Source organism: Triturus cristatus, chromosome 7, assembly GCF_964204655.1.
Source record: "Triturus cristatus chromosome 7, aTriCri1.1, whole genome shotgun sequence".
NCBI lineage: Eukaryota > Metazoa > Chordata > Amphibia > Caudata > Salamandridae > Triturus > Triturus cristatus.
Window position 1 is genome coordinate 1,682,050,234 of NC_140590.1, and position 24,607 is coordinate 1,682,074,840.

The 24,607-nt window shown below is 49.1% G+C and overlaps 1 long non-coding RNA gene across 1 annotated transcript in view; it reads right to left on the bottom strand.

Moving 5' to 3' along the window:
• Nucleotides 1-24,607, bottom strand: part of LOC146812708 (uncharacterized) — a 256,230-nt gene that overhangs the window by 161,729 nt on the left and 69,894 nt on the right. Inside the window, exon 2 of the long non-coding RNA XR_014966889.1 lies at nt 15,025-15,115. This is a non-coding gene — a long non-coding RNA (uncharacterized LOC146812708). The remainder of the gene's footprint in view (nt 1-15,024; nt 15,116-24,607) is intronic.

Sequence of the window (24,607 nt, forward strand, 5' to 3'; positions counted from 1 at the left end):
CACAAAGGACAAAAGAATTGAAGGTGGGCTAATGCAGGGTGGTGCCTCTGGTAAGTGAGGATTTGGAACTTACATATTTAACACTTAAATGACAGAATGAGTAACACCAGTATTTGAAGTAGAGACAGGCATTACTTCCTTGCCAGAAAGCTGTAGATTTGTTAAAGATCATTTGCGTTTGCTTAGTTGGCACACAGCTCCTGTGTCCTCTCACTTGTGTTTTTGTTTGGCTGTGTGCAGTGACCTCTGTGTGCACTGTGCCACCACATCCATATCAGGTATATGTACAGTCGTCTCCGGATGCACAAGGCCATGCGCTCCACTGCCTACCAAACTAACTGTGCACGAAGTTGGCCATGCAAAGCAACTTTTGGGTGGAGGAATTTGTCTACAGCCAGGCACTGCACAATGCCCCATCCCGCATAATATATTTTAGAGGTGGAGCCTACTATTATTCCATGCTGCGAGATTGCTGCCATTCCTGGTCTACATAGCAATACCTCAGTGTGACAGTTGTCTGAGAAGGGAGCCAAGAGAGAGCGATTAAAAAAGAATAGGAGAGAACTTAATTCATAAAGTACTGCCAATCGTTGACAGAATCAAGTGTTTAAAACTTAATTGAATGTATCACAGAATGTGCCCAAGGTGGCATGAAGGGACTGTGTGGAATTGAAGTCATTCACAGATGCACAACAGTGAAGGCACGAGTGACTAGTGACAGGAAGAGGCGCAAAACAGGAGAGCACGGAGCTTACTCTGAACCGGGCATTGCCGTGGAGAAGGTAGCGAAATTGGGGCTGATGGACGCAGGGGGCGTCTGATCTGTTACTAGGAAAAGGGGCGATAATTAGCTCCCGCTGTGTCTTGCAGCCGCCAGTGAATAGCGCTAACTGAGAAAAGAGGAACACTTGTTAAGGACTAATAAGGCAGTTGGAAATGGAAAAAACTGCATTTAAATGGTGAGGCATTTATGGCGTATGCACTTAAGGCGCATGGGAGCGTGTGTTTGTTCCAACTATTATGGGCTGCGCGAGGAAGGAGGCTCACTCCGGCGTCAGCAAATCCTTTACGTACTTAATTAGCAAGGTTGTGCAGCATATCAATGGTGCCTTGCGGAGATAGGTATCTTCAATAATCAATTTACCTATATAAAGAAAATAATTAAAGAGGGCACTTGCGGTTGGGAGTGGGCGCTCTACATTACAAGGAAGGAACAATGTGGCAGAAATCTCACTTACATGTGCAGGAGCGCATTAGTCATCCTGAATGCGAAGAGCGGAGCTACCTTCCCGCTTCTCTGGTGGACGCGCTGAGTGTGAATGGCTGAGGCAGTGTGTTCTGTCAATTAAAACCGACTGCCGGAGAGCTTGTGCAGTGATTCAATTAGCCTTGGGGTATTTACGATTAGCTACAACTAATTAGCTAAGGCTGGGCCAAGCAGTGAGCTGTGGGCTATTAACCCAATCAGAGTCTCGCAGAGTCAAGTGAATGCAAGGGCCGTAGAGCAGGCGTGAATCATAACAAGCACTGGCCGCGCAACGCGGGAAGCTTGTAATAAGAGAACCGGCGTCAGATTCAGAAACACGCTAGTGATGCGCGCGCGTGCGGAAGCAGGAAAAAGTGATCGCGCTTGAAGCGTGCCGCAAGCAACGTAAAAAAAAAAACACGCTAGTGATGCGCGCACGCAGCAGCAGGAGAAAGTGAAAGTGATCGCGCTGGAAGGGAGGCAGATGGCGGCTGCACGCGTGCACGCTCGCGTGAAAGCAAGCTTGAGGCCAGCAAAAGCCTCTGGTAGCACTTTGAAAACCCCAATACTAAATGTCCCGCAGAGCAGCGCATGCGCTGGCTCAGGCGAGACCTAAAAAGCACTAATAGACCGCATTGAAGGAAGCTCCAACAGCTGCAAAGAGACCTTCTCAATCGTCAAGGATTTCATCGCACCCTCAGCCACTATCAAAAACATTGCTGCCTCCCAAAAACTCTGCGATAACCTATCCAACTTCTTCCACAATAAAATTGCAAACTTCTACATTGCACACCAACACAACTTGAAAGAACTCATCGCTATCCTACCCACCACCAACCAAGACAGCCACCTGATCGAATGGACAACGCTCACCAGAAACGACACAGTAGCAATCATGTGGACCATCCACACAAGGGCCCCAATGGACCCATGCCCCCACCACACCTAAAAGTTGGTAACATCACCAATCAGCACCACCTACACCTACATCATTACCATCTCCATCACTTCCACCCCTTTTCCTGATGAATAGAAACGTAATAAAATCAACACCCTCCTCAAGAAGCCCACAGCCGACCCAAATTAACTGAGCAACTTCTGACCCATCTTTCTGCTCCCTTTTCCAGCCAAAATGATTGAGATGGCTATTAACAAGCAACTCACGGGGGCATGGCTAAGCAAGCCACGATGGCGGCTGTGCATCGCTGAGGCTCCGCGATCGGGCGCCTCTCTGCTGTGCTACAGAGCGTCACAGCGGGTGCTCGGCGGCTCAAAACGCGCCGGACAGTGCCTGGAAGGTGGCGAGATGCGGCGGGAGGCTCGATGATGACCTGAGCCTCAGGAACGTGGAGTGAGTAAGACGGGGAGGCGCAGGGGGAGACGCTGGGGACAGCGGTGCACCGCGCTGTCCCTACATCGCTACCTGCCTAGGAAGGGCTGTGAGCGGACCAGGGGCCACCTAGGCGGGCCGTCTCGAGTGGAGGGGGACATCGCCGCCCCGGGCGGACCCGCCATTCCAGGCGCGGAGAGCCTGCCTCGCACCGGAGGAGGATCTGGACACCACCGGTGACAGCCCCAGGTACACCTGCTCCTGGGGGGGCCGTGAAGAGGCGCTGGGACCCGGCGAGCACAACACGACCTGGGGGTGTTTTGACCCTCCCTCGTGTGGCCTGCCTGACCTTAAAATGGCCGCCAAGCAGACACCGGGCCCTTCCCCACACCACCGGTGAGGCCTCTACACCTAGGGCAGTGACAGAGACGACCTCCTTGGCGGTGTCCGGGGGGGTTGAAGCGCTCCAGCCTGTCCCGCTCGCTGACTATCTGCAGAGAACTGCCAGAGGGCTTCCTGGTGCCCCCGGGAGGCCGTAGTGGTTGAAGAGTGCCGGAGTGAAGTGTCACATCGGCGCAAGGTGATAACGCGCCCCTCAATCTGAAGGGGACACCCCGGACACCAGGCGCAGGGGACACACAGCGGACTATGGGGAGACGTGACGCACATCAGCGCTTCCCCACCACACACGACCAGGCATAGTCGTCTACACCCCGAGGAGCTGTGGGGGTCTTGCCTCTGTCGGACCCGGACGGCCACGGGGGGATCACAGTCGCACTCGGTGGAGTGCGGCCCCCGGACTTCGCGGGCGCTGCAAGGGAGTTCCCGCCCGCGGCGTCGGAGGCGGACGGGGGCTCGGAGTGGGGGCTCTGCGACCGGAGGTGCCGTGCAGGTGGCTCCTGGGACCTGACGTCGGTGGCTTTGTGCCCTGCCTGTGGAGGGAGACCCCGAATATTGACCCGGGCTGCTGCCCCCCGACACTGCTCTCTCGTTGCCCTCTACCACCGCGCCCCTTGCGGACCCCTGGCACCACCGTGGGCTCCTGAGAGCTGACCGACGGCACCGGCCCGCTCACCGCGCGTGACGTCAAGATAGGGAAATCAAAACCTGCGCAACACCACACGGTCCCGGAGACAGCCCCGGAGAACATGCCGAAGGCCTCGACCTGGACCCCCGGCACAGCACCCCTCACAGACCTATCAATATCGGAAAAGCTGGATAAGGTCCTGGCCGCTATCGAGTTGTCCCGCCTATCTATGGAAGAGCGCCTCGGGACCCTGGCGACAGATGTCTACCTTCTCCGGGATGACCACCGAAAATTAGCTGACCGGGTACGCACGGAGGAGCGGACTTTGGAGGAAATACACCCAATGCTGAAAGACCACCAGGCGACGCTCCAGGGAGTCCTCAACCGTCTAACCGCAGTGGAGGAACGCGCAAACGATTTGGAAGGGCGCTCAAGACGCTGCAACATCCGAGTGCTGGGACTACCGGAGGGCATCGAGAAAGGAAATCCTATAGACTATATGGACACTTGGCTGAAGTCTTTCACTCCGTCCACAGATCGCACAGCCTTTTTCTCTATAGAGCGGGCTCACAGAGTGCCGGCCCAGAGACCCCCATCTGGTGCGACGCCCCGGCCGCTCCTGGCTAAGTTCTTGCACTTTCGGGATCGGGACGCGGTGCTTCAGGCGGCGAGGGTGGCAGCACCACTACGGGTGGAAAACAACCAAATAATGATCTTCCCGGACTATGCCCGAGCAGTACAACAGCAGAGATCCTCCTTCCTGGATGTAAAGCGGAGACTACGGGACAATCAGATTCAATATGCTCAGCTATACCCAGCCCGCCTAAAGATCCTTCACAACGGGGCTTCCCTCTTCTTCACATCCGTGGAGGCCGCACAAGACTGGGCAGACCAGCAATGCCCGCGAGCATCCAACCCTCACCCTCAAACGGGCTCGCCTCTCAAACCTGCCCGCACTCGGAAACGCCCCAAGAAGATCCGTAATACCGAACCCAGACAAACAGGTGGTTCTCATGACTCGCCCGACCTTGAACAAATAATGCGAGAAAGGTGTGAGGCTCTGCAGGCAGCTATCGATCTACGCTCCCCGCGACCCTCGGAGTCCATAGACCGACCCCCACATCTGTTCTCATCAGACGGCGACAGCGATGGCACCATCTCGGGAGCTGACCTGGCGGCACTCCCCCACGCCACCCCGCAAACCGCGGATGAGCTGCTGGACGGTCTGATCTCTCGTGCCTCACCCTGAAGTGACTTGGACATACAGACTGTAGCACAATATCCTTATATGTGAAGTTCACCTCATGCACGTTGTCTCATACGTCGGAGCCAACACCTTGCACAAGACGCGCATTGCCTTTTCTACATGCCCACTAACCGTGTGACCTCGCACTTGCACGCCGTCACCCCCTATCACATAGAGCAGTTCTCCCCCCTTGTGTTACGGGAGGAAGTTTGGACACACCGTTTCCTAAACGATGAGTCCTATGTATTGGGACAGTTTCCCGCACCCCCCTGCGTTGTTACTACCCCGGTTCGAACATGTCCCACCCAGCCAGGGGGCCTTATGCCACCGACTGACCGCTTGGACAGTCCCCCTGCCTAATTACTCCTCTCGGGCACGGCGCATCCCTAGGAGATCACTCGAAACCCTGCTCAGTGGACACCTGGCCCGACCCTTCCACAGACCATACTACTCATGGCACAGGTGACGAATAACACAAACATCCACATACTCACGCTCAATACCCGCGGCCTACACACCCCACGTAAGCGCTATGCGATATATGCTTATGCGAAGCGACAGAAAGCGTCCATTCTTTGCCTACAGGAAACCCACCTTAACTCAGCCGAAGTGGGCAAGCTGCGAGCAAAGTGGCGCGGACTCCTCTGCGCCACGACATACTCCTTGTTTGCCGGGGGGCACTGATATGGATCCGCCCGGGTACCCCTTTCCGGGAACTTAGTCGGGTGGAGGACGAAGACGGCAGATTCGCTCTACTGGAGGGACTCTTGGACGGGAGGGCGGTCCTCTTGGGAAGTATATATGCCCCGAATGTCGATCAGGATAAATTCTGGGACCGACTCACGAACGCTCTAGCCCAATTCGCGCATGTGCCCTGGATACTAGGCGGGGACTATAACTGTATCCTAGATCCACTATTGGATCGGTCGCATCCCCCGCTCCTGCATTCCTCCGCCTTCAGACAAATCGAGCGCTTTAAAGCCTAGGTCGCACATTGGTCGCTTACAGAAGCATGGAGATTACACCATCCTCAGGCCCGTATTTACTCTTTTCACTCCATCCCACACGACCTGCGAGTTCGACTTGACCGATTCCTTTGCACCGCAACGCTCCTCCCGCAAATATGCCATTCGGATTACTCGGGTAGAGTCGTTTCGGATCACGATGCGCATCTGCTTAGTCCCCACATGGCAAATTAGCACGGGAATGCCTCACAGACCGAGTTTTCACGCACGAACACCAAAGCAGCATTACAGAGTACTTTACGCATAACACAGGGACTGCATCATCGACCCTGGTCGAGTGGGATAGCTTCAAGGTGGTAGCTCGCGGGGAGTGTATCCGGCAGAGAGTAGGGATAAGACGTACCTTGGAGCAAGCCTTAGAGAAGGCGGAACAACGACTGGCCACAGCCACGAAAGCGGCAGATCAGTCGGTGGTAACTGCGGCCCAAGTCGCCCAAGCCAGATCGGCATATCAAGAGGCATGCGTGGATCTTTCACGCCACAACTTTCGGTCTTATGCAACCCGAATGCACAGGGACCGTGATAAAACGGGCACGCTCTTGGCATGGCTCGCCAAGCAGGATGCCGAGGTCCGGCCCATCACTGCGATTATAAACTCCCGGGGCACCTTGGTACAATCCCAGGATGAGATCCTCCAGGCCTTTTATCACCATTATTCGGCGGTCTACACTGCCCCCTCATCTCTTGATCCAGGGGCCATCGACCACTTCCTCGACCCCCTATCCCTCCCCCAGATTTCGGCTACAGACCGGAAGGGGTTGGATGCCACGATACAAGCCACTGAGATTACAAACGTGATACGAGCTCTGGCCCGTGGTAAGGCCCCAGGCCTGGACAGGTTTCCACTCGAATACTATGCCACCTTTGCCCCTTTGCTGACTCCCCGCTTATCAGCAGTACTGGACTCGGCACTCAAGCTCCGTAAACTGCCCCGTTCCATGAGAGCGTCGGTGATCGTGACATTCCCGAAACCCGACCGGGATCCCCAACTCCTAGCCTCCTATCGCCCCATCACACTACTTACGGCGGACTGCAAAATTTTGGGGAAAATTTTAGCAGACAGGTACTCGCAACTCATACGGCCACTGGTCCACCCTGATCAATGTGGTTTTGTCCCGGGAAGGAACACCTCTCACAATATCCGGCGCCTTTTTCATATCCAGGACCAACTGGGCGATCGCTACCTGCGGGCGGCGTGCCTAATTCTGGACCCTGAGAAGGCGTTTGACACCCTAACATGGCAGTTCCTCTTCGCCGTCCTCAGACGGGCGGGACTGGGTCCCACGCTCTTAGCCTACACTCGTCTCCTCTACACCGATCTCACATCTCGGGTCCGTCTCGGTCGCTACATCTCCCCGGAATTCGCTACACACAGAGGCACACGTCAAGGGTGCCCCCTCTCACCCTTATTATTCGCGCTCACGGTGGAGCCCTTGGCTATCCGGCTGCGCCGGGACGGGCAAGCTGGGGGTATTCCACTAGCGGACGTTACACACTGTGTATCCCTGTACGCGGACGACATCCTCATATACCTGCGAGATGTGACGGCGGATCTCACCATACTCGAGACCGCTCTGACGGAGTTCACGGAGGCCTCGGGCCTGCAAGTGAACTGGGACAAGTCGATGGTATACCCCCTCCACCCGGATGCCCCCTCTCAGGATGTCTGGATCGGGAACCGGAAACTACAGTGGGCAGCAGAGGGCCCCCGATACCTCGGGATTCGTCTATATCACTCCCCAGTCGACCTATACGAGGGTAACCACTGCAGGGCGCTCGCGGGGATACGGTCCTCCATTGGATTCTGGCGGCACCTTCCGCTGGCCCCAATAGGCCGGGTGGCTTTGGCAAAGATGATTCTGGTCCCGCGGCTTTTATATTATTTTACTAACCTTCCAGTAATCCCACCTCGCTCCTTCTTCAGGGATTTGGATACACTCCTCAGTTCTTTAATATGGGGTAAGGGGCGGCATAGGATCGCGCTAGCAAAACTGAAGTTGCCCACGACACAAGGGGGGCTTGGTGCGCCGTCATTTGAAGCCTACTTTCTAGCATCGCAGCTCCAGTGGCTTTCATATTGGACGGCAGACAGATATACACTCGAAACACATACAATCACGGGTCGTATACCCATGCCGGAGCTACGTCGTCTACTTCTGCCGGGATTCCGTCCTGCGCATACCTACCCCCTACAAGTAGATATAGCCCGGAAGTGCATTCAGCGTATACACCGCATGGCGACAGATTGCCCCCCATACACACTATTACTGCCACTAGTCGGCTGGCCCAGACATAGGGGGTTCTTTACTCCTACCATGCTTCGGGAATGGACGTCTAGAGACATTACCGAGGCGGAGACACTGTTTGAAGGGGGACAGCTCCGGCCATACCGACAGCTTATGGGCGACTATGACCTACCCCCTGGACAGTTCCTGCTTCACCGACAACTCCTTGGCTGCTACCGACCATACTCCGATCTCGCACTAGGGAAACCTCCCACTCACCCCGTTCTACACTCAATCTTGCGAATGGGACCGGGTCGTCATCTCACCACATGGCTATACAAATCAATCAGGGAACTGGCACCCCCACTGCTGGGATCTCTACAGGCCCTCTGGGAGGAGGAAACGGGGCGATCGTTTCATGATACCGAGTGGGACAGAGCGATAGAGTTCCCTAAAAAAAGTTTCCAGGAACGCTCGGCTCAAGAACATACAATTTCACATCCTACATAGGGCATACCTAACGCCTGCGCGCCTTCAGCGCTTTTTCCCCGACACGACCTTCCTTTGCCCTCACTGTCAGGCAGGAGACGCAGCCTTCTCCCACATGTTCTGGACCTGCCCGGGCATTCAGACCTACTGGTCATTTATCCACGCGACGCTCAGGGATCTCACCGGGCTGTCCCATCTGACTACTTGGGAGGGCTGTGCACTCGACATTCTGGGACAGAGGAAACTACACAAAATACCAATGCGCTTTGTTTTCCTAGCCCACCTACTGGCCAAACGCTTTATAGCCATGCACTGGTGGGCCCCATCAGGTCCCCCGATCGCGGCATGGGTGGGGGCGGTTCTCAAATGGGCGACGGCCGAGGAAGACGCAATCAGGGAGGAAGAAGCCAAAGGTATACGTAAGGTCCCAATTTCCCTAGAATGGGTGCTCCTGCTGCACCAATTTAGGCAGCCCCAGACTCCAGAGACCCCAGTCATTGACTTACATACCCCCAGCACCACACAACCTCACACCGCACAGGCTCCCGAGATAGGAGACCCCCCTCCACAATCCTCCGCGGTCCCCTTGGATTCATCGGGTCTAGCTCCCCCCCAGCGGGAACGCTCAACAGCAATCCATATCAACCCACGTACACACTCCCTCCTAGGTGAATAGTAGCTGCATGATGGAGTAGGCAATAACGAACTCATAGTATACGCCTCACCCCAACACTAAGAACCCAATGGCACTCCCCAGTTCAGTTCTCCCCCTAGTTTTTCTTTAACTGGCACAGACCTGCTACACCGCAGACCATACTCACACCAACCACGATGTAAATGTAATCCCGAAATCAATGATGGTCTACCCCGCTACGTATATGTTGCAGCCATGTATGTGAAACGTGATAAATGTCCGTTTATATAACTAAAAGCCAATAAAAAGAATTTTCAAAAAAAAAAAAACAAGCAACTCATAGCCCACCCCAAACTTCACCATCTTCTAGACAACACACAATCAGGATTCAAAAAGAACCACAGCATCAAAACAACACTCATCGTGGCCAACAACGACATTCAAATCATCCTGGACTTGTAGAAACAGCGGCCCTCATCCTGCTTGACCTCTCCGCGGCCTTTGGCATTGTCTCCCTCAACACCCTCATCAGAAGACTCCATGAGATTGGCATACAAGGATCCACTCTCAAATGCATCTGTTCCTTTCTCACAGGAAGAACCCACAGGGTCAAGCTACCACCATTCACATCAGAGACCAAGAATTGTCCCTCAGCCCCACTCTTTTCAACATATACATGACACCGCTCACCAACATCATCTGATCACAAGACACCACTGTCATCTTCTACACCAATGACACCCAACTCATCCTCTCCCTGATGGACAAGGCATACACCGCCAGAACCAACCACATGACCATGGTATCAGACTGGATTCGACCGAACAGCCTGAAGCTCAACTACGATAAGGCGGAACTACTGGTCTTCGCCAACATGACCTCTCAATGGAATTCTACTTGGTTGCCGTGGAGGCTGAAAATTAGAGTCAAATTTGGCACCCCGATTTGGAGCAGTGCTAGTAGAGCAAGGAGAAACTCCCAGATCCCTAGGACACCAATCAGCTAATGAAACTGATTAAGAGGCACCAAAAATCAGGATTTCAGTTTTATCAGAATTTAATTTCACACAGCCTTCATTCAACATTTCAACAGTTTTCATTCTGGCTGAGGCATGACTTTAAGGTGTTGTGAGAGAGGATTTGGTTTTTATCAATGGAAAACATCATCTGTGTGTGTGTGTCATCGGCATGCAAAACCACACCAAGGCCATAGCACTAGATAACTGCTGCTAGAGGTACTATATAAACATTAAACTGGAAAGGACTACATGAAGAGCCCTGTGGTACTCCATAATTTGACTCTTTAACTTAAAAGGAGAAGGAATAATTGATTGCCTTCAGCTGGACAGAAAATATGTTATCAAGCTTTGGGCCAGCCCACTGATCCCCCACATTTGCAAGTCGTTTGAACGAGATGGAGTACAACACTGTGTTGAATGCTGCAGGTAGGTCAAGTAACACCAAAGCAGCAAAATTACCTTGATCTAAGCTGATTTTGATGAATTAGTCTGCTCAAAGTTAAGACGATAGCTTGTGATTAACTATCTTTTTGAACACCTTCAAAACTGCTGGAAGTACAAATATAAGATATTTGATCGATATTAGAGTCTGCCACAGGTTTTTTTAAGAACTGTACTACGGAGCCATGCTTCCAGCAGTCCACAAAAGGCACAGTTGCCAATGATTAATTAAGCATTATGTTTAGCTTCAGGCTGTTTGTCTGCAGTGCTTTTTGAGCACTCGCAAGGGGCCAGGGTCAGATGGGGAGCCGAACCTGCAACTAAGCAGAGCTTGTGCCGAGTTCTCTAGAGTGATGGTGCTAAACTGAGACTGTCACGGCCTAGTAGGAGAGAAGGTCCGAGCAGTGGTGGAGAGAGTCTGTGTTACCTGAAAGATTTAAGAAATCCATGCATATTTTCTCCAGCTTGTTGTGAAAGAACACTGACAACCGTTCACAAAGATCAGGTTTGGTGGCAGGATTACACATCTGTGGATTTCAAAATCATTTCACAATTTAAAGATTTCCTTGGGACCATTATTGATTTTCTAAGACTAGAAATCTGCCTTTGCCTTCCTGAGGGATTTGTATTACTTTGTTAGCAACCCCTTGTAGGTAATTTTATGAGAAGATAGTTCTTTCAAGTTCTTTAAACTTTCTTCTTTCATCTCACTGAGTCTAGGAAAACCAAGGAGTAGATATAGAACGTTAAGATGAAACATTTAGCTTGGGGTTGGGGTAGACAAGATAATAATGAGTTAATGAAAGCCAATTATGAACTCATTTGATGTTATCCTCCAGAGAGTTCTCCATTTAGGGAGAGGAAGTGACCAAAGCTTGGATATGGGATTTTTTACAGATCTTACTTCGAGCACGAGTCGATTTAGAGTTAGAGTGCTGCAGGAGATGATTATAGTACTCCTTAAAAGTAAAATGCACAAAAAAAATGGTCCGATCAGGTGAGAGGGAGAGACACGTCAACTGTAAGAGATGGTCTATTTGAAAAAAAAAAATCAGATCAAGTGCATGTGAGTCGGAAGCATGACCAACTGATTTCAACTTTGAACGAGGAAAGCATAATTCAGTGAGTGGGGCAAAGCCTTTTTGGGGTCATCCCTATGCAATTTAAAGTCACCACCGTGAAGTCAGAATACTGGATAGAGCAAAGGGCAATATTGTCAGTACAAGTCAATTAATTCTGTAGAATAACCAGTGGTGCTATCAGAGCCCCAGAAAAAGAGCATTCTGCTATGAATTTAATAGTGAAAAATATGCTTTTAGCCACACCTAACTGATATAAATAAGTTGACTTACACTCAAAAGAAGACCAGTATAAAATGGTTACTCTGCCTCCTCTACCATCCTGTCCATCACAATGGGAAATCAAGTAGCCTGGGAGAATGACCATCACAATTTCAGAAAGTTAGGAATCAATAATACAGGCTTCAGTCAAGAACATAATATGCCAACAAACAGGGGACAGAATGTTAAATAAATAAATAGTATGTTTGGGTAAAGACCTAACATTTATAAGGCAAGAAGAGAATCACAGAGTTCCACCTTCTAAACCTTTAGTACCAGGGGAGGATTTAATCTCCCCTCTGTCTGGAAAAGGGCAGAATGTATGGGAGGACAGCACAATTGAATGATGGCAGTTAGGGCAAACAACTGTATTAGTAAGAGTAGCACAGTCAAACCTATGATGGCAATTCACTGACTAGTTAATGTTCAATAATTCTTGAGTAACCTACAAGAGAGTGCTGGATAAACGGGCAGCTTGGTTAGGTACAATCCGGGCGAGGACGGGCACAGATAGGCTTGCTAACGGCACACCTGAGCTGCTGCTAGATTTACATAGGGTATGGATGGTTTGAGCCGGACGTTCAGGGAGCAGCTAAAGAAAAACTAGAGCGTGCCCTGCCTCAAAATATCTCCTCTAAGTAAGCCCCCTGAAACAAGCAATAATGTCCGTCTTGCTATACTAGAAACTAAGAGCAAAAACAATCCGTTTTTACGACACAGTCCCTTCCCTTCCTCAAACGATGTTTTTAAAATCCAATATTGTTCTTAACAGACTGAGTGAGATCTGGCCACCAGAAATAGCGAGTCACTAACTCTATCATCCTTCTTTGTCCTTGATACCTTGCTACCATATGAGGATGGGGGGAGGTTTGACAAATTAAGACCAGTTCTTGAATAAATTGTTCCTGTACATATAAAGCATGCTTATGAAAGAAAAGTTTCTTTCTTTCTTCAGTTTTTTGGCTCCTCCTGCGTCCAAGTATCTGGATTGATCCTTTGTTGACATTGTTGGACTTTCTGTAGAAAAGATGAAACAGGATGCATTGGAGATGCAGTGAGAACAAGAATGGCAGGAAGACCAGATACCATGTCTACTCACTAAAAAGGTCCAGACAGAGTGTTGCATTCCATCCTCGTCGCCAATTTAAGTTGCAATAACGAGTTCCTTCAAGCCATCAATTCTCGTGAAAGGCTTTATTTAGTTACAGCTCTTCAATGTGTGGTGCTCCTCTCCCCAGCCAAAGGCAATGTAATGAGGAACTCTGGAGTCACAAAGGTAATTAATTGAAGTTTATTCATATATTATCACACCCACAACCAGAAGCGTCCGGCATCTGCAAGGCAAATCCAGCAACTGACTAATGTTCTGATGGATCTCGCAGGTACCATTCGACTTCTGAACATAGAATACACCTTTAACACGACCATAGCATCCTTGGGCACAGAGTTGCCACAAGGATGCTCATACTACAGGCAACTGTCAGTGTAGTGGGTTGTTTACTTTGCTTCTATGTCTTACTTTGTTATTCGGAATAGTATGTATGTAATTTAGAATGTATTACTTTGAATGTGTGCATGGTATCTGAGTCTGGTATCAAACCGAAATTTTCAGTGGTCGGGGCTTTGAAGGAAGCAAGAGCACCTTGCGATAAAGATTCTCTACGCTCCTTTTTGGGGCTAGCAGAGTATTACACAAGGTTTGTGGTCAATTATGCTCAAGTGGTAGAACCTCTTCGCGCTTTACTGAAGAAGGGGCAGAAATATTTGTGGTCTGAAGTGCTGGATGAAGTCTTTGCAAAGGTGAAAGATCTAATTATTTCAGCTCAAGCTCTCCATGCCTTCCGAGATGATTGCACATCAGTCATAACTTTGGACGCAAGTATGAATGGTTTGGGGGCGGTTTTAAGCCAGGAGGTTAACGGCAAGGAACAAACTTTAGCCTTTGCCTCCAGGTCTCTTAAACAGTTTGAACGTCACTATAGTACTATCGAACGAGAGGCTTTGGCCTGCGTTTGGGCAGCACAGAAATTTAAAATGTATATTTGGGGACGCAAATTTGTAATTTATTCTGACCACAAGCCCTTTTCTTTTATCTTTAGCAAGATCGCTGGCAATAATAATATGTCAGCAAGATTAACCAGACTAGTGTCAAAACTCCAGGAGTATAATTTTGAAATGAAGCATATCTCTGGAGGAAGGAATTTTCGTGCAGATTGTTTATCTAGGATGCTAATGGAAAAGGATGATGAGGATGATTTGATTGAAGAAGATGTAGAATGTGTGGTGGTGGTAGATGCAATTGATGAATGGAGTTTGGCAATTTCTGAGAGTGGATGGAAGGAGTCTAGTTTGAAAGATGCAGTCCTATCTAAACTGATAGAAATTTAATCTAAAACCTGGCCCGAGGCAAGGAATCTGTCTGGGGAGTTAAGAAATTTCACTCAAGTGGCAGATGAACTTTCAGTAAAGGACAACATTGTCTTAAGGGACGATAAGTTTGTCTCTCCAACAGACCTGCGAAATACTATAGTAAAAATGGCACACAAGGGGCACATGGGAGTTACTAAAACAGGCATTAGAATCAAACAGCTTTATTGGTGGCCCGGCATAGATTCACAAGTCAGGGCAGTGGTAAATAATTGTGAGGAGTGCTTGCTGTCAGACAAGCATTGGAAAACATCATCCTCTCCCCTACATCCAACTCAGTTTCCTGGGTCAGCATGGGTAAAAGTGGGGTTGGACTTCTCAGGCCTTATAACGTTTTGCCAAATGAGATGAGGTACCTCATTTTGGCAATAGATCATTATTCAAAATGGATGTACTATACATTTGTGGGGTCACCCGATTCAGACAATACCATCACGTTTCTAAAGAAGGTATTTTTGTTAGAAGGGGCTCCTTGTGTTCTAGTTACGGACAACGGGGTCCATTTTGGGTCTGATAAAATGCGTACATTTTTGGGCTTGCAACACAAAAAACATTTTAAGGTAGCACTGTACTCACCTTCTTCTAACGGGCTCGTGGAACGTGGTAATAAATTATGAAAGAAGGGATTCAGACAGCCATCGCTTCAGGTTTGGATGTTGGAAAATTTCTGGAGGAGAAAGTATGGGATTATAATACAACGCCTCATTGTACCACATAAGTCACTCCTTTTGAACTACTAAGGGGCAGAAAAGCACACTCTACTTTATTTCCTTCCTGGTTAGGCAAGAAAAGTTCAAATGTTGCAAAGGAATGTGTTGATACTGAAATGATTATGAACAAATTTAAAGAAAATCAATGGCGTATGAAAGAAAATTTCGATAAAAAATATTGGGAAACTTCAGTAGGTGATTGGGTGATGATTAAAAAAAACATTTAACGTTTCTAAAGAGAATTCAGTATTTTCAAACCCAGTTCAGGTTAACAAGGTTGGTAAGGGAGCAGCTTTCCTGGATGGGAAAGGATGGTGGAACAAGAGACAAATAGTGAAAGTGTCACAAGAGCAGGCCAAGCTTATTAGTAGTAGAAAAGACAATTTGGAGTTAGAAAATAATGGGTGGATACATTGGTTACAGTCAGATGTGAGGGCTGTTCCTGTTTCCGGGAACGAAAGATTGTCCACCAATGGTTCTGTCAGTGTCAACAACCATGGATACACCATCATTTAGTCGCTGTGGCAGACTGAGAAAAGCTCTTGTTAGATACAATGATTTTGTTACATATTTATTTGATTTTATGATAAAGGGGGAGGTGATGTAGTGGGTTGTTTACTTTGCTTCTATGTCTTACTTTGTTATTAAGAATACTATTTTTGAAACAGATTTTATTAGTAGTTTTTCCAAACATATACCATACCACTAACACGTTACTCTAAGCATTGTAATGATACATACTGCAACAGTGCTGCATCCTCGTCCACATTAGTAAAGGGCAAGAAAGAGAACAAAAAGTCCACTGTGCATCATAATAATTTGGCAGTAACAGTCTTTACCCAATGTCCCCAACTTGTTTCCCCACCCCCTCCCTCCAGTCCTTCATCTTGTTGCAATCCTCTCTAAGGGAATCTTAATCCTCAGATTCCGGCAGGCATTGTCACTAGCAAATCAATATCAGTCCTACTCCGAGATACAATACTATCTGTTACTAACCACTGATTTATATTCCTGTCATTGTAAGTGTTGTGGTGTGTCCGAGGACCTGTTCCAGGGCCCGCAGTCATCATTGCGAGCTATTATGTGGTGTCACGACTTCCACTTCCTGCATTTTAAAAGTTTCTAACATTACATCCCACTCCAATACTATTGGGGTTTTCCTTAGCCCCCTGATCTCCTCCCGTCTCAAGGCCGCACTTTCAGCGCAACCCCACCTAACCATTTCGCTGTGCCATACATGTGTGGAGGGAGGTTTCTTGGATTTCCACCGCATGGTGATGGCCCGTATTGCGAGGAGTGATGACAGGTTTATAAACCTATATTGCACTTTGTGTTTTGAGGGGGACTTATGGAGGCCCAATATACATTCCTCTATGGTGCTGGTCACGTCCCTTTGCGTGGCCGCAGCTTTGTGTTCGTCTGACCGAGTCCCAAAACCTCCCCAAGTGTGGACAGGACCATATCATGTGAGCTAAATCGGCTCCCACTTCATAACACCTGGGGCAGTGGTGTTGCGTTTGCGGGAACATTTTGTCTAGCTTATGGGCGGTAAGGTAGGCCCTATGCAGTATCATGGTTTGAATAAGTTTGAATTTTGCATTTCTTGTACTTTTCCTAGGGTGTGCTATGATTTTTTCCCATTCCTTATCGTTGAGGGCCCGCCCTACATCTTCCGACCATATGGCTCGCAGCGTAGTGAGGGCTATCCTCGCGTGAGCTCGGACCCCAACTTATAGCCATTTTGCCAAGTGCCTGCCTCTCCCCATGTAATATAGCATTTTAACCAATTCGTTTGTGGTTGGCTCCAGCCTTTGTGGAGACCAATGCGTCTTGACATAGTGTGTTACTGCTGCATGTAATATGTACATATGATCGGGCACCCCAGTCTCCCTAACGAAGTTGCCATAGTCCAGTAACTGTCCTTCATGGAACAAATCTGACACTCTGTGGACTCCTGCGTCGGTCCATGGAGCAATGGCGCGTTTTGTGATACGCCCAGCTGTTAGTGGTATACCCATTAGGGGGATGTTGCCGGCATAAACTGGATGTGTACGCGTGTAATGGAGGGCTGCTTTCCAGCATTGTAGCGCCGTGCGTAACAGGGTAGGAAGTTGCTGTGGGAGTTTGCATTGCGGCAGTAGAAGTGCATGTAAGGCGCCTCCTGCAACATCTCGGTCAGTGTACCCTATTTCTTGGAGGTTGCGTCTGGCCGTCCAATAGGATAGCCATTGCAGCTGGCAAGCATAGTAATATGCCCTAAGGTCTGGTACTCCTAGGCCCCCTTTGTCCGTGCCCAATGGAAGCTTTTGGAGGCTTATCCTACGTCTGCCAGAGCCCCAGATGAGATCCACCATCATAGTGTTTAAGAGTTTAAAAGAACGTTGTGGAAGTAACACCGGTAAATTCGTTAAATAGTAAATCAGTCGCGGAAGGACCACCATTTTTATTATAGCCACTCTACCCATTACTGACAGCGGCAATGTGGTCCAGAAGGCAATGCTAGACCTAAGGGCTCTGATTGCTCTATGTAGGTTGCCGTCTAGCAGATCAGTGGGCGTCCGATAGACATGTATGCCCAGATATTTAAAGGTATGTGGAGCGACCGTTATTGTCATGGGCCCAAATGAGATATCTGTGGGTAGCGCCTGTTCTTGAAAGAAAAAGGCGTGAAATTTCGTTGGGTTAATGGCCAGATCAGATATACGTTCAAATGCAGCAAATATCTCAGCCAGAGGTGCCATATCCGACCTAAGGACCCTGAGGTATAGAATAATGTCGCCTGCATATGCCGAGAAGAGGTGGGTGATAGGCCCAATCGGAATGCCCATCGCCTGCGTGGCCACTCGTATTTTAATCGTCAAAGGTTCTAACGCTAGTATAAACAAGAGTGGTGAGAGTGGGCATCCTTGCCTCGTCCCGCAAAATATCGGATATTCAGCCGAGATATGACCTCCGGTGCGGACACAGGCAGTGGGAGCGTGATATAGCAGGCGGAGCCATTTAACATAATCCTCCGGCAGTCCACATTTTTCAAGTGCCTTGAACATATATTCCCAGTTCAGCGTGTCGAACGCTTGGCGGAGGTCCAGGGACAAGCAGCCAGCATGAGTGTGATGTGGTGGGGCAGCTGACATGAGGTAGTGCAGTCTCCTGATATTCAGAGACGTGCTCCGGGCTGGCAGAAAACCCGTTTGGTCTATGTGTATCAGTTTATTCAGGAGAGGCAGGAGTCTGTTTGCTAGGATCTTGCTAAGAATTTTGCATTCCGTTGCTAAAAGCGATAGGGGACGGTAGCTCGCCATGTCAGTGTGGTCCCTACCTGGCTTCGGTAGAGTGACCACCAGTGCTTGTGCCATTGTGAGTGGCAGTGTTCCCTTTTCCAGCGCCGTGTTATACAAAAGCTCTAGGTGGGGCAGGAGGGAGTCCATGTAGGTGTCATAAAATTCTGCAGGCAACCCATCTAGCCCCGGGGTTTTGTTACGGGAAAGTCCTTTAATTGCTGCCTTTATTTCAGCCTTGGTGACTGGGCCCGAGAGGTCTTTCAGAGCTGCTGGGGTCGGTCGTGGGTACGGCAACTCGCGGAGGAAATAATCTATTCGCGCGTCCGCACTATGTGCAGGTTTTCTGTATAGTGTGGCGTAGTATTAGCAAAAGGCTGTATTAATGTCATCTTGGGTGTAAACTGTATCACCCTCCGGAGTGTTAATTTCTCTAATCATAATGGCAGGGGGGTCATCTCGCAGCAATGTAGCCAAAAGCGCTCCTGATTTATCCGCTTCATTGTGGCATCTCTGTGTGTAGCGCTGGTAATCTATGGTGCGAAGGGATTCTAATAGCACCGCGTGTGAGATACGTATTTGCTGAAGTGCCTCTTGTTTCCCCCTGTCGTGCGCTGCCTCCTGCTCTAGTTTATCCATTTTCCGTTCCGTATCTGTGAGGGACTTATGGATCTCCTGTCTAGCTCCCACTGTTGCGCTGATAGCCCTCCCTCGTATTACCGCCTTAAAAGCATCCCACTCGATTAGACCAGTAGAAGCTGTGTGAGTATTTTCGGGGAAGTAAAGTGTAATGGTGTCAGCCACAGCGGTATGGAATACTGTGTCTTCGAGCAATTGTGGCCATAATCTTCATGTTGGTACCGGAGTGGGTATCCTGCCCCATGTAATAGTGGGTTGTGATCTGAAAAGGTCTTTGCAAGATATGTAGTGAGTGTGACCTGCATTACAATCGTTTGAGCAATAAATCCTATCTATCCTTGTGTGTAGCATGTGCACCGTGGAGTAAAACGAATATTCCCTGTGCGTCGGGTGTCGCATTCTCCATGCGTCACTTAAGGCCCAGCCATCCACCCAACTACAGAGCGCCTTTGCTTGTTTGATCACTCCCGCGCCATGCAGGGGGGGGGGGGGTGCGACCTATCTAGTGTAATGTCCATAATCGTGTCACAATCACCCCCTATAATCCTGGGGTGTGCCTCCCAGCCTGCTAATGCTAGATTCAAAGTGGTGAAAAAACGTTCCTGCTCAGTATTCGGTGCGTATATGCTACCCAGTACAACTTGCTGGCCATCGAGGGACCCTCGTATAAAAATGTATCGCCCCTGTTTGTCAAGTTGCTGTTCCATAGATGTAAATGGTACCCCATGTCGTATCCATATAGTTACACCGCGCGTATACCCAGAGTAGCTAGCAGTAAAAACCTGCCCTCTCCACTTCTTACGGAGCTTCACAGCTTCCTGATCCAGTATATGGGATTCCTGTAGGAACACTATTTGTGCCTTCCTCCTTAGTAGTTGTGCATGTAATCTATGGCGTTTCTGCACCAAGCCCAATCCCCGAACATTCCACGTTACAATGTTATACTGACTGAGTGTGTGCCTTGGAATAGCTCAAGCAAAAAAGACCCACATCGCTGTAACATAAGTTTAGCATAAAAAATGTAAAAAAAGGATATTAAAGCAGTGACAGGATCTAGTCCTTAGGCAGCATCGCTTGATGGTAGCCAGCCAAACGGTCCGTCCGCCGTCTGAGGGGTCACGGTGGGAAACAGAGCCACACTGCCTTCCGAGTCCGATCTGTTTAATTCTTCTTCCGAGGATACGGAGTCCTCAATGAGAGTGGTCTGGCGAAAAGTAGCAGCCGCGATGAGTGCCTGCTCCTTGCTCTGTTGCTGTGCCGTCGGATTAGTTCTCTGAGAGTTTCTGCATATTCGTCTGCTTCGACGGGCGCCCTTCTGATCCATTTTACCAGAGCTATGCTGCGTACCCTGGGAGGCGTTATCCTCACTCTCTTTAGGGTCCGTCACCTCAAGCCATTCTTCAGCATCTTCCGGGCTTTCGAAAAAATGTGTCTTGCGCTCGTAGATAATTTTTTGTCGGGCCGGGAAGAGTAATGAGTATTTTAGGTTCAAGTCCCTCAGTTTTCTTTTAACGGCCAAAAAGGAGGCGCGCTGCCTCTGCACCATAAGCGTGTAGTCCGGGTAGAGGGATACTCTGCTGTTCTCGAAGTATATGCGGTCCAGTATCCGCACTTTCTGCAACAGTGCGTCCCTGTCCCTATAATTCAGCAGGCAGACAATGAGGGGCCGCGGCGGGGCACCCGGTTTGGGCTGACCGGTAGGTATTCTATGTGGCCTTTCCACACAGTATTGAGCAGAGAGGCCCTCCGAGGTATTATGGTCATGGAACCATTGCTCCATGTATGTAGCTGGGTCCGTCCCTTCACTTCTTTCTGGCAGCCCAATGACGTGTACGTTGTTCCGCCGTGTCCTTCCTTCCGCGTCTTCCACCCGGTCCAATAAGGTATTGACTTGTTTCTGGAGTTGCTGTATGTGGGCTGTATTCTGGGCCTGCTGAGGGGATATTTCAGCTATGGCCACTGTGTTCTCCTTGACCTTGTCCGCTAGTTTGGCATGGTCCGCCAGAGTATAACCAGACGTGAGGGCACCTATTTTTTGTTCAATAACCGTCCTAGAGTCCCGCACTTCTTGTAGTATAAGGTCCAGTTTATCCACAGGGTCCGTTTCAGCTGTAGGCGTAATGCAGCTGGGCAGTTGCGATTGACCGCTAGGGTCTGCCTGTGATGTCATGAGGCGCGCAGTAGGGTCAGTGTCCTGGTGTTTGTCCTTGTTGCGACCCATCATCGCCAATCAGAATATGCGAGCCTGACAGGGTGTCGTAGCACCGTAATGCGCCCAGTACTCTGCAACGACACGGTGCCCCAACGATAGCCTTGCAGCCTTAGAGGCGTAGTCCCCAGATGGAGATTGCAAATACTATGGGGACAGTACTGGCCATGACTCGCAACACCAGTAAGCGCCGGGGATCCCTTGGCCTGCCCCGGCGCCTCGCCCAGCAACACAGTACGTCCAGAGAAACCACAGTGCAGGGATCCCACTCAGGGCCGTATAGACACAGGCTGTTGTGCCCCTAGTGTCCTGTTAGTGGGGTCAATCAGGCCTGCTTCCGTCCCTCGAGTTCATAATCTAGCACTCGACCCGGGTCCCGCACGTCGACCTCTACCCCCCTGGGTGTGGTAAGGGCTCCCAGGGCTCCACAATATGGCACCGTCCTTTAAGTGGCAAGTATGCCCTCCACTGCGGTGATGACGCAGGTTCTATGCATTCGAGGCCCAACGTAGTTATATATGGCTCCTCACCGATAGCCTCTGGCGTCCACTTGGTAGCAGCAGGCGCAGCTTGGCAGCCTTGTCCGTCAAGGCAGCCGTCAGGTTTTAGGCCTCGCCCGTAGGCCGCAGCACATCCCCGGGGATCGCGTAGCTCTGGCCCCAGGGTCCACCCCCAGGCGCGGCTATTTAGGACGTCTCTGTCCGGGCCGGGCCGCCGTAATCACCGCCTGCGGGATTGTGCGTCACACATCTCAGGCTCCTCCAGCAGAAGCTCCGACGCCTCACAGACCCCCACAGTTATTACCGTCGGTCCGCAACACGCTTCAGCGGGTTCGCGGCTCAGGGCACGCTTCTCCCTTCCTCACAGCAGGCAGAGTCCGGGTCGCTGTAATCTCCGATCACAGTCTACCGCTGGGCTAAGGAGTGGGCCGGACAACGGTACCGCTCTTCTCCAACACAGCGCACCGCTGGGATCAGCCAGACACAGCGTGTGGCAGGATTTTTGGAGCCCAGGTCCGGAGCTTCACTAGAAGGCAGCCGCCATATTCGGCAGTCGGCCACACCCCCCTCATTCAGAATACTATGTATGTAATTTAGAATGCATTACTTTGAATGTGCCCATGGAGTATTCGCCGGCTCGAGGTTTGATGGGTGTGTCAGTTGCCGCTCGAGCTTCGTGCAGGAGACGCGCTCCATGTCGTGGGTGAAGCTTATCAATAAATACTTACGTTTTCTTGGAGAACATCTCTCGAGTGATGACTTGATGAATCAATACAGTCAGCCCTGCTCATTTCTTAAGGAAGCACCATGAATGATCATAACACAAGATTCAATCTACTATTACCAATATAAAACATGAGCAAAGTGAGATCACAGCACAGATCATCAGCCCTCTCCGTGTCAATTGCCAGTTTGTATGTGAAATGATAATCAAAACGGGAAACCAGCAATGGGCATGAAACATTTCTTGCATTTGTACATTACATGGGAGGTTAGATAGAATCAGGGCCACTGGAAATATGCGATTGTGCGGCGTGGCAAATGTTCACCTAATTATAGATTTGCTGCATTATACATCATCTGCAGACTAACAAAAAAACATTTCTAGCTCAAATGGTTTAGAAGTTACTGAAAATGCAGGGACACAGGCCCTCTTCAAAACTTTACTGGTCAGCTTTCTGTTTGCTTATTGCTATATTTGGGTGTTAAACTGGTACTAATGAGGTGCAGGCAATGCCTAGACAGTGTTACCAAGTTAAAAAATGACCCAATATATAAAGGCTATAAAAATGACAAAATAATGAAGCAATACTATTAAATGTGCTGCATTATGCTACATAATTTGCCTGTTCTTGCTGTATAATTTATTCAACCCTGCAGCATAATCTAGCCCTCTCCTGCCACACAATTCCAGTGACCCTAGATATAATACATTTTTATTAACCATACAAACAGTGATCGAATGAGTTGCCCGAAAAGTCAGACACGCCAGATACGAGACACGATCAGAGATAGCCACTATGGAGCGCAAGCATGGCACATTGATCAGCCCATGCTAGCATACAAGGGTGCAGCCTGAACATATGATACTGTTATTGGATAGCAGTGAGCAGACCAATGCTTCTTACTACTCAGTACTTCTGGATATCCCTATTATTTTTTGGACCAACTAGGACAAGAAAGTCCTAAATTGTACTCTTACCTCAGGCTGCACATATTGGACTCAGCCTTCTTCTGGGTGAGTATGTTGGACCCACCAGTCGCCAATTCAGAGATAACAAGCAAGGGGTCTTTGACGGTCAGCATTCTATGCATACATATACCCCTTACCACTCACCTAAAATTAGTCAAATGGGTGGTCCTGATGAAGGTGGAAGATAGCTGTCATCCCCATCGAAACGTGCGTTGACCTGGCTGTTTTAAACTTCCAACTGACAACACCAGTGCGGATATTCATGAAGTTTTCTTTCCATTACGTCCATTGGGGTAAGTTTGCATGGTTGGGTAGTTCCAAGTGTGAGATGTGAGTGTGTGAGCATGCTGCTGCGTATGAGTTTAGAATGGCTATGTGTGGTTGATTTTATGGAGGACGTATTAAAAGTCACTACTTTTATCGGTTTTACCCCATATGTATAGTTTCCAGATTTCTTTTCAGCACAATAGACAAAAATATGTGATGTATTACAATGAAGAATAACTGTTAATTTAGCATTTATGAACAATTTATGCTCTCACAAACATATGTTTAACTTTGTATAATCAGATTTTCCTTTTTGTGTCAATACGAAGTAAAATATTTTCTCTCTAAAAAAAAAGATTATAAATAAAAAATATCAAAATGATTGTTCTTATGCTCATGGCTTAACAATCGATAATGATGGACTGCCCATAGAGCTCGAACAAGCCTATAAAGAAGCAATACAGGTCGTGTGTGAGTATATTCTAGTGCTTTTCGAATGAGTTGCCCGTACCAGGTAATGTTTCCAGTCTACAAAGGCATCTTTTATGGCTGCAAGTTCCTGGTTGTATATGGTGGAGTTTCGTTCAGCACCTGATAGGGTTCTAAGGATAGAGGTCGACAGGATTAAGTATCTCAGTTCCTATATCGCCTTGGGACAGACACCTCCAAATACATAGGACGAGGCATCAGTCTTTAGAATAAATGGCGGGTGAACATCAGGGTGTTTTAAAATAGATGCAGCCTTTACTGTCCTTAAAGACAGAACTTGCTCTTCTCGACCAATCACCACTGAATAGATGCCCGTTCTTAGTAGGTTGAATAATTGTTGAAAATTCCTGTAAAAAACTGTCTTTAAGAATTAC